Source organism: Mesoplodon bidens (assembly GCF_964165515.1).
Source record: "Mesoplodon bidens genome assembly, chromosome: X".
In the NCBI taxonomy this organism is placed as follows: Eukaryota; Metazoa; Chordata; class Mammalia; order Artiodactyla; family Ziphiidae; genus Mesoplodon; species Mesoplodon bidens.
In genome coordinates this window covers 122,546,155-122,561,913 of record NC_138163.1, presented here as the reverse complement: position 1 = coordinate 122,561,913, position 15,759 = coordinate 122,546,155, and the positions used below count along the sequence as shown (strand labels likewise).

The window sequence follows — 15,759 nt, the reverse complement described above, 5'->3', positions numbered from 1 at the left end:
GGAAGGCGTATGAAGGTGTGCCACAAATGTGTGCGAATATGGCATGTTCCAGGGACTTCATGTGGCTCAGAATTACTGGTTCATTAAAAGTTGAAGGAAAGCATGTGAGAAGGGGCAGTAGATGCCCCCCTAGAGAGGTAGGTGGGGCTTAGATCAGGAATTTTATGATAAAGGCTCTTTCCTGTAGTAATAAAGAGCTACTGAAGAATTTTGACCTGGGGACTTGCATGATGAGATTGGCCTATAGGATTTCTCTGGTACAGAGCATCAATCAAGAGATGTGAGGCCAAAGGCAGGGCCATTAAGGCCAGGTGGATGATGAGAAACTAGGACAATGGCAGTGTGGAGGCTGAGAATCTTGTTAGCCAAAACATTCAAATCACAAAGTCAACCCATTTTATGACATTTTGGTTAAAAGGGAGTTTGTTGTGCTTCTTATTAGAAGCCCTTGAAAAACATGGACTACAGGTTTTTGAGTTGAACAACTGTGCTTAGTGTACACAGCATCAAAAAAGTTTAATCTGTCACTGCTGTGGAAGACAGACCATCTAGATATACAAGATGTGAAAGATTTAACAACTCATAGTTGAGTTGCTTTCCTGAGTATATCTTTTAAATCATCTAATTACTTATTCGCTAGGTCTCTCATAAAACGAAAATGAAGAAAAATGTTTTCATATTTGGGTTGACATAGGAGTGCAGTTAGCACTCTTGGGTGCTCGTTCTCTGTCCTCTCCTGTCCCCAGTTACATACCACCAGCCTCTTCTTCTCCAAGAGAATAATGCCCATATCAAAACCTGCTACTTTGAATAAGTGGCAAATCAGGTTATTATTTTTTCCATAGACATTTGCAGTCATTCTGAAATCAATACTCATAGCTGTATGGCGGGGGCCACTTTTGCTATCACTAGTCAGAAATGTTATCTTCACACTGAGAAGCTGGTGTTCTAGTCAGAAGTAATAGCCTGAACAAAGATCTAAACATAAGAGACAGCTGGCCTATTCAAGAGGGAAGTTGGTAGTGAGAGATGAAGCTAGAGAGGGAAGAAGAGGCCACTTCACCCAGAGCGTGTAAACTATTAAAGTGTTTGGATTTGTCGTAAGAGGAGCGGTAAGCCATTGAAGGCTCATTTAAGCACTCAGCCTGTGCCATCCTGTCGTGCACGTCCAGACAGGAATATGCTGTGTGAGGAAGGAAAATAGCTGAGTCTTGTGGATTCTGAGTAATTAAATTATGGAAGATAGTAAAAGGTAAAACTGCTAATCAGGAATATTGTGAGTATAGTCTAGTATTGTCTATAAATTGTTACCACCTTTCTGAAAGGCATTATTTAGTTGTGTGCAAAGAACCTGGTCTAGTAACTTCACTTCTAGAAGTTTATTCCAAGAAAGAAAGCAGAGCCTACTTTTGCCTCCTGTTTTTATTCTATATCCTGAGTCTGTAACAGGGTATTTCCCAGATAGATGATATTTATCCCAACTAATTTTTAACAGAGAGACAGCACAGGGTAAGGAATATTGTTAATCATGGAGGAGGTCCTCCCATGTAACACTAACCCACTAATTTCAGAGTGAAAAGCTGGACATTTTCTAACTATTCTCTGGTTTAAAAGAAGCTAAATAATTGTTAGCCCCAAAGTGTATGTTCAATGTCTATAACCAGTGTTCAAAAAGAAAGAACATTCATGGTTGAGTTTTTTATTAGACTCTTAAGTTCCTTAGAGGACTTTACTTGCATTTATTTAGTACTTTTACAGTTATCAAGGGAGTTTCCACATTTGTTACGTCTTTTAAACCTCACAACAACCGTGTTTGCAAACGACAAAACTCAAAACTCAAAAAAGTTAAGTGAGTTACCCAAAGCTGTGTTGCAAAAAAGTGTAAGAGTAAGGACTAGAACCCAAACCACCTACTGCAGGGATCTTTCCACACTCTGCCCTGGTCCTCCATGCATGGTAGGCATTGCATACACAAATGAATTTGTGCTTTAATAACTAAATGAGTGAATTTTGAAAAAGTTTCACCTGAGGAAACGTGTGCGCTCATATGTTGATTTTAATAACATCTCTGGTAGCTGGACTGATTTCTACCCAGGTTTCTCTTTTGCTCTATATTACTATTTTTTTATTAAGTTCAGAAAAACATACAGAGCTACTGCTGTTATAAAACACAAGTAGTTATTCAGCATGATATATTACTGAGACTACAGGGTACTATAGTTAAAACTGCCTGGACCTGGGAGGCAAAATAAAATATATTTAAATGATTGCTTTTTATATTTCACAGGAATTTTAGTTTTATTTTTTAATCTGTATATATGTACTTATTTAAAATAAAAGGATGTTTACTTATGTTAATTTTTTTAAAAACATAAGATCAGTATCAGTATGTAATCCAATCACCTTCATGATGAACCATTAATCTTCATTCTTACCAATTATTCCTTTGGATAGCACAACTATTTTTAATGAAGTAGGACTTAAGTGGAAGAGGATTATAAAGATGGAATAATGAGTTTCGTAAGGCTGCTATCTCTGCTATAATACTAGTTTCATGTGGTCTGGGTTGAAATTTAGAGAAAATTTAGTTGAATTCAATAGCAGGATCATATCAGCATTAAATACCCTTAAATAATTTACTAAAGGTGTGTGTGTGTGTGCAGGGTGTTCCTTTTTAAGCTCCTAGATTATAATTCCCGTTAGTCTATTCTGGAAGGCAGCCTAATAAAAATACACAAAGCCAGGCAAATACAGTGTGACTTCAGCATGACTCATTCCTCTTAGCAATTATAGCAGAAATGTTTATATAATAATAGAGAAGATTTAGAAGTTTATGGTATTGTAAAATACAGTATTTTATTTTTTATTAATTCCATATATTTGTTATTCCAATATATGTATTTTTCTTAAACTTATTTGAAAAGAAATCATTCACTATGCTCTAACTACCCTAATTATCACCAGTTTTTGCCACCTCTTTCCTTTTTGACATGTCCCTCCCTCTACTGAGAGTGCTTCTACCCCATCTTTCCCCCTGGCTGACTCCTATCTAAACCTGAATTTGCAGAGAAACTTTCCCTGACCACTACACCCTAAACTAAATCAGTTTCTCCTATTATAGTCTCTCAGCACCCTGTGTATTTTCTTTGAAAACTTTCTTATGATTCATAATTACATATTTATTTGTGTGATTATCTGCTTAGTATCTTTCTTCACTATATATGGTAGGGAGGGCATGTCTGTGTCCATGACAGGAAAGGATAGTTTCTCCATTTTGTTCAGCACTATATTTTAGTACCTAGTCTAGGTCTAGTACCTTACAAGTGCTCAATAAAAATGTGATGAATAAATGAATGAATGAGTGAGTGAATGTGACAGGAACTTCAATCCCTTTCTCAGTATCTCTCAGCTGATGTCCTCAGCCTGCAAAAACAAGAGCCACCTCCATGACCAGCCCTGCCCAGCACAAGCTGACCTTCAGTTGGGGTGTGTTCATAGTGGGAACCACCAGGAACCTATTACCATAGGCTCAGTGTCCCATGTGCCTGGGGAGAGGCAGAGGGCTCTGAATGTCTTCTATCATGTTTGTCTAGTCCACATGACGAAATTCTACTGTTTTATCGATTAGGTTTCCATTTCACTCCAAAGATGGGAACTCTGCCCTTACTGGCGCCTCCTCCAACGAGGGTTTGGCTGGTTTACTGATACAGACGACAGACCATGTGGAGCCTAACTCTGACCACCCACCCATTTAAGAGAGTATTGGAAGCACCTAGTAATTTACACTCACCATGTTGGGCTCCCTATCAAAGCAGGTCCCAGTTTGTACCTTTAATCAGGGTGATTTACAAGACTTCTCTGCTCCACAGGTGCCACCAGGGCAACAGGATTAGCTCCCCCTCAGCCTGGCCTCATCTCCTCCACTCCAGCTAGTTCTTGCTCTCTTCCTATCACTGCCCTCTCATTATGGAGGTCGCAGTATGCCTGTCAGCCAAGCATGTGATGGTATTTTTCAAAAGAGTATAACTTTATTTTACCTACTCACTGATTCTCTGTCTGAAAATGGGAGTTGTTAGCTGCCAAAACCCTCGTCTGACCTGAGAGCACATGAAGCAAAGGCAGACAGCAGTGTCTGGTGTGTGTGTGTGTGTGTGTGTGTGTGTGTGTGTGTGTGTGTGTGTGTGTGTGTGTGAAATCCAAATGTAGTGATGAAAGCCTTTAGATAAGGGATGATTAGAATCAAGACTTTTTTTTTGCTTAATATGATATACCTATGACACCTTGCTCTCACATTAAAGCTGCTGAACTAAATCCATAAACAAAATAATAATTTATTTTAAATCTACATGCTGAGAAGCCAGAAAAGTAAAATTTGATAATGGATCTAGGCAACATGCAGGTACACTTTCATAAACTGAATAATGTGATTTTAGGTGGCTTATTTAAAACAGATTTTGAGTAGGTGTTAAAAAATCTGGATGATTTGTTTTATAACATTCCAACATGTGCGTGGCTTGTCTTAGTTATTTAGGATATAACTGCAAACACTCAGTTACTATTTCACTTCTGATAAGTACTCTTAGCCATTTCCATCAAATTGTGAAAGGATTTTTGGTGGAGCTTCTGGAGGAAGGAGGTGGAGAGCTGTTAAGAGACATCTTATTTTAAAAAATTTAACAAGTAAATAAACATTATGAAACGGACACTATTCTAAGTAATTTGCAAATTTTAACTCACTTAATCCTCGTAAAACACCTATGAGGAAAGGTGCTGGTATTATCCCCATTTTACAGATTAGGAAGCTGAGGCACTAACAATAAGTAGTTAAGTGGTGGAGCTGGGATTTGAACATTGGCAGAGTTTCTCTCTCATACACCAGATGGGCAAGACTACCCTCAACAGTAAACTTGTTCAATTCTATGCTGTTATTTCATGTAAATGGAAGATTTCTTGATTTAATATTTACTCCCATTACCATCTTACCCCACTTACTCATGTTTAGACTTTTTCTCTGCCTACACACAATAATGAGAAAGGGAAAATACTTTTCTTTGTGAAATATTTAAATCTCAAAGTCTTTTGTTTGTTTATTTAAAAATTAAATATGTAGAAGTATTTATCATTTAGCCGAAGTGTTTCAAATTGCCCCTCAAAAAATAACATAATTTAGCAGAAAGTCAACAGCAATTCTAGTAGTGCCAACTATCTTTAAGGCCCAATAAGTGCTGTGGAATATATATAAATAATAATAATATTGCCACTGCTACTACTAATAATAGCTAACATTTACCTATTGCTTACTAAGTTCCTATGCTAAGAACTTACATACGTTATCTCATTGAACCTTCAAATTGACCTACTGAGGTTGCTACTATTATTATATCTATTTTGAAGAACTGAAACACAGAGTTTACCTTGCTCATGGTCACACAGCCAGAAAGTAGCAGACTTGAAATATGAGTACAAGCAGTCTGACTCCAAAACTCACATTTTTAGATGAATAAAGCCATGTCTACTCATAAGGATTTTACCATCTATTAGAGAAGCCAGAGCTATTATTATCACAAAGATGAAAAATATGCTATATTGTCAGCCTATAAACATTTATAATTAAATTTATCTACAGTTATAAAGATTGGTTTGTCTAATATAGGCCTGTCTTAGCTGCATTGTTTCAGGATCAATGTAGCTAAAATAAGAGGGCAGTTAGTTCCAGTGGCTAGATAACCATCTCTGAGCTAACAATTGTTTATAATAACCACTTTCTCCATGCTTTGACTTTACTCACCTAGATGACAGCCATGGTACAGTGTGGCATGATGTTTCTCCTCACCGGGGTGCATGCAGATATCCATTCTAAATATTATTGTATTCATATCATATGTATTCTCTGGTTCCTGTGGGTGACTTCACTATTTCTAGAGTGTTGATGCCAAATTCATAGTAGCACTGGCAAAGCCTACATGGGAACAGCCTGGACTGTGACAAGTGTTTCCCATTGGAGCACTTCACTAGAGTGGTGATTCTCAAACTATTGGGCTGTCCTTAGGAAACGGCTCCTGGTGACTGAGGCTTTATGCAGAAATGGCAGTCCTTCCTTTGATTCTTATGGGCAAATAACACATAATTTCACAGACTTTAATTTTCACTTGTGACTAGATATTGCTTATTAGTAACCTACTAAATGATTTTAAAAGGTTATAAATTGAATAATCATAAAATAATGCATTAGTAGAGTTTACTGAATATTCTAATTCACTATTTTTCCAAGATGCCTAGTATCCATGCAACCAACAGTACAGTTGTGCTCTTATTGCACAAGCCCAAGTGTAGATGGTTCTGGTTCCCACAGTTTTCAGGAGGAATGCTATATTGGTACATCATCAGGATTTTTTTAAGTTACCTATAGTTTTCAGTTGCTTTTTTTAATTATAAATTATCATTAGACTATTGACTTTAGTTTGCTTTAGGTTGCTTGCTTTACCTTCTAGCATGTTGTAATTCACATTACCCAGATTTTCTTAAAATGGTACTATGAATTATCCATACCCTACAGTACTTACAGTCATATTTTATTGGTATCACCTAGTTAATTTTCCATTGGAAAGTAGGGACAAATGGACCACAGGGCCTACTGACCTAAGAGGGTCACAATCAAAACTTGTTGAGACCCACTGCCTTAAATACAGTTATGTGGTTTTAAAAAGTAGAAGGAATGAAATCTTGGCTTTTCTTGTCTATAAATATGAAACAGTTTTATAGAATGCAAGTCCATGAAGAAGTCTAGGAGGAAAATTCACTTGTGTTTCCTGACCCATTTATGCTAATAGTTATTTTAGTGAAAACCATTAAAAAAAATCATGCTCCTCCTCCACTGCAACAGGTGTAAAAAGCATCTTTTCACTAAGAAGGCATAAAAATGTTAAATTTTTTATGCATCTTAAATCTTATATGCATCTTAAATGTATATGCATTAAGAGATTCAAAATACTAGAAGCAAAGTCCAACAGAACTGAAAAGAGAAACTGACAAATCTATAATTATAGTTGAAGTCTTGAACACCCCTCTCAGTAATTCATAGAGCCACTAAACAAAAACTCAGCAAGGGTATAGAGTGCTGAACGACTACCCACCAACGGTATCTGACTCCCCAAAACATCAGAATACACATTGTTTTCAAGTGTGCATGGGACAGTCATCAGGATAGACCATATCTTAGGTCATAAGATAAACCTTAATTTTAAAAGAACTGAAATCATACAAAATATGTTATCTAACCATAATGGAATCAAACTGGAGATCAATAACAATTAAAAAGTAAGTCTCCAACCTCTTGGAAATTAAAGAACGCATTTTAAAATAATCCATAGATAAAAGAGGAAATCTCAAGGAAAATTGACCTGAATGAAGATGAAAACACAACATATGCTTAGGGGAAAATCTATAGCACTAAATACTTATCTCAGGAAAGGAGAGGGACTTCCCTGTTGGTCTAATGGTTAGGACTCAGCGTTTTCACTGCCAGGGCCCGGGTTCAATCCCTGGTCAGGGAACTAAGATCCCGCAGGCTATGTGGCATGGCCAAAAAAATAAATAAAAGAAAAGGAGAAAGGTGTCACCTCAAGAAATTAGAAAAAGAACAAGAAATAAGCAAGCATAAGGAAGATAATAGAGAGAAGAAATGAAATTTGAAAACAGAAAACATAGTAGAGAAAATCAAAAGCTGTAAATTTTTTTGAAAAATCAAAAAAAAATTGATAAATGTCTAGCAAGACTGACAAAGGGAAAAAGAGAAGACTAAAGGTACCAGTATAAGGAATGAAAGAGGGGTTATCACTACAAACCTCATAGACATTTAAAGAATAATAAGGAAACACTGTGAACGACTCTCTGCACTTAACTTTAACAGTTTAGGTGAAATGGACCAATTCCTCAAAACCCACTAGCTACATAACTCTCCCAAGATGGAGTAGATGACCTGAATAGTCCTATAACTATGAAAGGAAATTAATTAATCATTAAAAGACTTCCAAAAAATCAGTACAGAAATACTGAAAAAAGGACCAAACATATTGCACTTTTATATTGCTTAAGTGCAAGAGTAATCCATTTGACTTTTATTGTTATGTTCTGTGGTGCCTTTAAAGTGTTGGCAGCATGTAAAATGTTTGATGTATAGGGCTTGTGACTTAATGGAATTCCTAGGAGACTGATTAAAATTCATAAATTTTATTAATTGTGAAAATATTGCTTAAATGTTTGAAAAAGTTGTTTCATAAATTTTTTTAAGTTTAATAAATTAAGCATTATACAATCAAACAAAAAGATTCACTAATACGCCCTCACTCTTGAGAGGGGTTTCTGCTTACACTGTCTAAAGCAGATTATGTAAAGCCGGTCCTTTTCAGTTTCATTTTTGAGCCAAAGGGGGCCTCATTCTGCTAGTTCCTGGTTAGATAATGGCTGCCAGGAAGGAAAACACAAAATCTGGCTTAATTAGTGAGACATCATGCAAAACAGAACACAGAAGAATCGAATTTGGAATTTATTAAGTTGAAATTTATTAAATTCAAATCTTATTACAAATTCCTTGTTGCCTTCTAAAAAAATAAAATAAAACCTAAATTCTGATGAGAGGCCCTTGATCAGAGGGGTTAAAGAAACCCCATTCTCTTTCATGTTGTAGGCCTGTCTCTCCCAGTTTTATAACCTCAGAAAATTTCCTCAAGTTTTGTTGGCAGTAGACCTTTTTTGCTCCCATAATCACTTCTACCCATATTACCTCACCACCATAACTCACTTCATCAAGCATCTCAGGTTTAATGAAACTCCAGGTAAAATTATTTTACCCCTAGAACTGTTTAAAACCTCTTCTGATTGAAGGGCCATAACCTATATCAAATTATCTTCTTCACTCAACTCCTAAAATACATTACTTCCTGGATGGTTTCAGCACCATCCAATTCTACAAAACTATAGGCCTAATGATTTGCTGTATATACCCAAATCTCATCCAAAGATTCCTCGTAGTACACTACATGTCTGAGTCTCTTGGCCCAGATCTCATGTGAGAATGAAGTTTAAGGCACAATTATTGACTACTGTTACATTCTAGTTTCTTGAAGATAACTTCCAAGAACAATGTTAAATTGTTTGCAGCCTTCAAGGGATTCTTCTTTGGCTTTTGGCTCAGACAGCAACTGGCAGCAGGCCAAGTGCATGAGCTCAACCTAGAGTCTCAGTTCTAAATAATACTGCTAAATCTGTTTCTTAGCATCTCTACAAGTACCAGGTTAAGCCAAAACAGTATCCTAATAGACTTGAACCCAAAACAATCTGCAATGTTGAGAAATAGATGTGTTTCAATCCCTGTTCTTCATATGCACATAATTTTAGATTAACTAGATGCAAACTTTCCTGAAACTCAGAATAGGAGAATAATTTACCTTCTTGTGTTTTCTTTTATTATCATAAATTCACAGTGGCCTCAAGAGACAATGGCTGTTGTATCTAACCACCTCCAAGTAAAAGGGCCCAACATTAAAGAAAAGAATTGTCTTTTCTAAGATTCAGATGGCCAAGAATAATGCTGTAGTTAATAGAACATGAGCTGTTTGAACTTAGACACATTTCTGAACCTCATTTTCTCATCAGTAGAAAGAGGATAATAATACTTAATTCACTCAGGCAATTCAAAAGTAAATCATACACTGTATATAAAGTTTGTTCCACTGTGCTGGGCACATAGTAACTATTCTTAACGCCATACAGACAGGAAATGGATTCATTTACATGGATGGGGATTTGCTTCCTGATGAGCAAGTCAGAAAGGCTTCTAGGACTAGAACATCTGTCCTCTTTGGGCATTAATGAATGTATCGGCTAGGGTTCAGTCAGGGAAGCAGAAGCGCTAAGTGGCATGGAGTAAAGGACTAGATCTTACTCAGTTGAGGAGCTGGTGAAGAACCTCAGCAGAGCCAGTGGTCATGAAGAAAATCTAGATGTGAAGCCAGGGAGAGCAAGACAAACTAGAATCCATGAGCACAGACTGGAAGCCTGCCTCCAACTTCAAAACGAAGCTGGTGCCCTTTGCCATGGAGATTTATAGGCTCCTGGTCCAGGACTCAGAGGAGCTGAAGGAGTTTCACGCCTGGCTACTGACCTATCCCAGCAAGGTGAGCCAGCAGAAAAGTGGCAGTATGTGTGCACTGCTGCAGTGACCAGCACCCTACGCTGACCTTCAGGGCAGAAAGGCTGCTGCTTCGCTTGTATTCTCCAAAATTCACACAAATTTACATTGGCCAGCCCTAACTAGCACCAGATAGGGAGAGGAATTCTGAAATTAATAGTTACAGCTTTGCTAAGTTGACATAGTAGATAACCACCACACTGAGGTTTCCTTTTCTGTTGGCACCATAGGCACCTACCAGGTAAAACCTGCTTTGAAAATTCTAGTGACAGTCTGTATGAGGATCAGTTGTAAACTGAAAAATTCTAAATGATCATAAATTTGGAGTGGACTCAAGGTGCAGCCTACCTCCATGGAGGTATCATCCCCACAGCCTACTTACTTAATTCCCCAGAGCACATAGGAAAATATAACTTCAAATTGTCTTTTATCTATCTTAAATCAAAAGATTGACTAGTATAAGTAATAATTAGGATAAAATGTCTAATTTACCTAGGTGGCGCAGTGGTTGAGCGTCCGCCTGCCAATGCCGGACACATGGGTTCGAGCCCTGGTCTGGGAAGATCCCACATGCCACGGAGCAGCTGGCCCCGTGAGCCTGCGCGTCTGGAGCCTGTGCTCCGCAACAAGAGAGGCCGCGATAGTGAGAGGCCCGCGCACCGCGATGAGGAGTGGCCCCCACTTGCCACAACTAGAGAAAGCCCTCTCACAGAAACGAAGACCCAACCCAACACAGCCATAAATTAAAAAAAAAAAAAAAAAAAAAAAAGAGCTGGTGACACGTACGTGTGCCGAGACAGCGCGAATTAAAAAAAAAAAAAAAAAAAAAAAAAGATTGACTAGTATAAGTAATAATTAGGATAAAATGTCTAATTTACCTAAAGAGGTTTCTACTTGCTAAAACACGTAAGGCAATTCTTTAAAGAATTTCTTTGCATACCCTGTTTAAGGAAGAGTACCAGAAAGCTATGTACCTAGACCATCTTATCTTAGCCAGTTGTTGAATCTCCTTCACTTAGTTGCGTTTTAGCATCATGTCCTCAATTTTTATCAGATGGCTGGTACAAGAAACAGCCATGTGAAATTCACTTCTTTGTTTGCTAGTAAAATATTTTTGAGGAGGTTGTATTTTTCCCTTGTGCCCCCCCATATATATTTTGATAATTGGGTAAGAGCTTTGGCTCCCTGTGATTATGATGTATATAAAGTATCTGATACAGTGTCTGGCACTATGGTAGTGCACAAATATTCTTAGCATCCTTCCTCCAACCATACTACCAAAATGTCCTCACCAGTGGGCTGAGAACAAGCCAAACCCTAATCTAGGTGCATTTGAGGCAACGAGTTCTGGAGAAGTGGCAGCAAACTTCAGGCCCTGCAGAAATCTAATTTTTCATATCTGAGCTTGCATAAATTGCTTGCTTTCTCTTACTCAGTTTTCTTATTTACAAAATGAGCATGGCACTGCAAAGAGGACTACGGAAAATGCCATCTAAATTGACAGCATCATGATGATTTGATTCCTGTTGCAAACACAATTTTTTTAAAAAAATCTCCCCATCAAGTTCTTTTTTCCCTTCTGTTAGATAAAACCAATTTTGTTTTTTTAGTCTTAAAATCATGTCATACTAGATGGTTCAGTATGGAAGAGAAGGAAGAGTATGATTTATCTCTCAGTTATTTTACTATAAAATGAATTGCATATAGTGACTTTTGAAACTTTCTAAACTTAACTTTGATTTTTATCCAATATTATCTTTGAGAGATTTTCTGTTAAGGAAAAACAATCTCTGGATCAAGAAAACTGCAGCTAAACTAGCAGATGTAGAAACATTTGAAGTGGTTGTCTGGGAGAGCTTATCTATTCTATAAGAGCAAAGATCTCAGAATAAGAGCCTGATAAAGATACTCTTAGCCATAAAGGTATTTAGAGAAAAACTGACATTCTTGGAACGAATTACAATGGCATGGCAAGAATTCCATGATGAGAAAATATGTACAATCTATCAGAGCAACAAACCTAGAAATGAAGGTGACCCAAAACTCTTTAGTTTCAGATTATTTAAAATGAAGCCATAAAGTCAGTAGCCAGAAAATTTTCCAGTAATTTTGATTGTCATAAAACTGCTGACAAAATTATCATGCCATATACATTGACTTTATTTGAGATTCTTAGGTTTTGTACATTCTTCATTAGAGGTGATTCTTTTGTATTATTTTTTCTCTCTTTTCTTTTACATATAATTTATTTCCTTGTCATTTAGTAGCGTTCAGGAGGCAAATCTGGTTCTCTCAATTTTTTCTGGTCATAAACGTTTCTTTGTCATAAAAGACAGGCAAGCCTACCCTGATTTCTCTGACACCTAGATGTCGACAGTTTGTCAAACAGAAGTGTCAGGAGCAGGCACTGTCCTAGTTCTGCTTTTCACCTATTTGAACTTTCTGCCTCTGCCTCATGTTGTACACATTAATCAAGCACCCCAAAATAGCTGTATCTAATATGGCTGGTGATAAGTACTTTCCATACATGGTGGAGCTTAAGCATAAACTAAGTGCCTTTCAGTGAATAATCTAGCATTGTGTTAAGATTGACACTGATTGCAGGTATACATAATTCCTAAAACATCAGTAATTGAGTGTACATTGGTAACTAGCCATTTTTCCCTTTAAGTCAGGATCACGTACAGTTAGTGCTCTGTGAGATATTCTAAGAGCATCTGGTCCAAGTCTCTGGTCTTTCAGATGAGTAAATTGAGGTCAAGATTAGTTTCAGTGACTTGTCCATAGTCATATCGCTGGAATATGGAGAACTAGAAGTCAGGTCTCCAGATCACTACCACAGTATTGTTCTCCTGGTACTGTGCATTCCATTCTTGCTGAAACATAAACATTCAAAGTGTATCACTCCAGCTGGTGTGTTAAGAATAGGCTGGAGGTGGCTGGGGGTAGTGTGGAAGCAGGAAGACAAGATAGGATCTGGCCAATTCAGGTGAGAGATGATAGGGGCTTAGCCCTGGGTGCTAAAGTGGAAGAGGTGAGAAGGGCGTGGACTCTGGATATGTTTTGAAGGGAGAGTGGACAGGATGTGCTGACAGATTGCATATGAGATGCCATAACTCATAGCCTCACTGTCGCACACATAGGTGGTCAGTTAACTGTTGGATTCATGCTTTCAATAGAAAATCATATGTCAGGTCCATTGTTAGGAGTTGAGCAGAGAGTGGTGAGCTAAGGAGATGGTTTCTGCCTTTGTAGAAACTAATGCAGTAGTTAAAAACCACATGTTGAGAAAGTGAACCAAGTAATTTTAAGGCATTGCATAATAATCAGCAGTGGATCAAGTGAAAAATTGCATAACAATGAATCAGCTCCAAGAGATTTCTCCTGTGTAAAGAATTAGTGGAGAGGCAGGCTTGCCTTATTTGGATCACTGGTTTCCTCATCAGTATTGACATAGGGTTTTATGATTGTGCTGAGTTCGATTAACACTGTTAATAGGTTTGGAATAAAATATGATTGCAGTCCTATCCTTGTCTAACTTGGCTGAGCCTTATTACCTGTCTGTACCTTAGTTCCTATCTCATTTGCAAAATTAAAATGTTAACATGAGCCTTCCTCTCATGAAGATATTATTAAAGGTTGCCAAAAAAAACTGCAAATCTTTTTTTTAAACCCACAGAGCAGTATAACTTGCTAATTAAAATCGACAAAAGCATGAAAATTAGAGATTGATGTTACTGGTTTGAATTATCTCCATTAATATAAAAGTGTCATCCTAATATCTTTTTATTTTATAGAATCTTGCCACATAGCAGTGTACTTATATCACATGGGAGGTTTTCATAAATGGATGTCTTCATGTCAGAAGCAGCTCTTCTTTTCTCTCCCATGGTTACCATGACTACAGCATATTTGCTTGAGAGGCAGTATTGCACAGAGTGGTTAGAACGGGTTTTGGGGTTGATAGACCTGGGTTTGAACTTTGACTCTGCCACTACCTGTGAGCTCCTGAGCAAGTTGTTTACTCTCAGTTTTCTCCTCTTTGAAATGGCATTAATGATCACCACGGAACAAATTTATTGTAAGGATTAAGATTGATAACTGCTATAAAAAGTCCCTAATACTGTGCCTCACACATAAGCCCTCAGTAAATGATAATTATTACGATCCAAGAATGACAGTTCCTGTTTCCCAAGGATGGTGACTTTTGTAACCCTTCCTAACCATTCACCACTATAATCGCTCTTCTTCCCACCTTACCACTTACTGTCCAATAGGAAAGGGGAATCGCCTTTTGGAATCTTGTATAAGATTCACTTCCCTCCCTCCTTCAGAATCTGATATGCATGATATTCTTTTGATGAAACATTGACCCTGCCCAACCTGAGTTTGACCTTCTCTAAATTCCGCCCAATTACTGCCTTTTTGTTCTTGTTTGACTCATAATTTATTAGCATGCTTGTTATTTTTAAAAGCATGCTTATTTTGAGTGTGTGTAGAGCCATTTTCAGTCAATATAAAGTCAGGTTAACTTTATTGACAGAATCCAGAGCAAGCTCACCCACTGCCCTCAAAGACCCAGCATGCATGCAGTGCCTCATCCCCACCCCGTTCAGCGCAGAGTTTCTCTCTCGTGCACTAAAATGGCAAGACCACCATCAACAGTAAACTTGTTCAGTTCTATGCTGTTATTTCACGTAAATGGAAGATTTCTTGATATACTATTTACTCCCATTACCATCTTACCCCACTTGCTCATATTTAGACTTTTTCTGCTGACACACAATAATGAGAAAGTAAGGGGAAATACGTTTCTTTGTGAAATATTTAAATCTCAAAGGCTCTTGTTTATTTGTTTATTAAAAAGATTAAATATGTGGAAATAGTTGTCATTTGTCCCAAGAGTTTCAAATTGCTAAGCACCTTTTCTTATGTATAAGAAATAAGCTATTGGTTTGACTAGTCACTGAAGAAATCTTGGAACTTTGCAGAAAATTACAGTAAGAGGAAGTTGCTATATTGCAACAAGAGAGTATTTTGATTGCAAATTTTTCTGTAAGTGTGGCAATTTGCAACTTGAGAAGAATTTAATAGTAGCTGAGCTTTCAAAATGTAACACAGAAACTGTCATTTTCTTCCACAATTAAAATAAGTGCTTCTGAAAGTTTCAGGATAAGAATGACCCAAATTACCCTCCCCCTCACTTCCTCATCCAGAAGAGGGGGGAATAGAGCTTGAACAGAACATCTGTGGACAAAATGAAAGACAAATGCTCTTTTCAGGCAACTGTCTGAAAAAGGAATCTTTTATAGCCAAACAATACTGTTGCATGCATCGCCATGGTTAAGAAGAGGATCAACAATGCTTTCATAATGGCCTTTTATTTTAGCACATTCTATTTTTATGGATTGAATTGTGATTTCAACACATCCATTCATAATTCATCATATAATTATATGCATAAATATCTTTTGACACATTTAATGCGCTTTTGCCCGCCACATCTTGAATTCAAATTTAAACTGTTAAGTGCACTAAAACAATCTCATTACAAGTAATGTTAAAGGAGA

At 37.3% G+C, this 15,759-nt stretch overlaps 1 protein-coding gene across 5 annotated transcripts in view; it reads left to right on the top strand.

Annotated features, from left to right (window-relative positions):
* Nucleotides 1-15,759, top strand: part of CNKSR2 (connector enhancer of kinase suppressor of Ras 2) — a 254,002-nt gene that overhangs the window by 171,489 nt on the left and 66,754 nt on the right. The gene's annotated exons all lie outside the window — the stretch shown is intronic.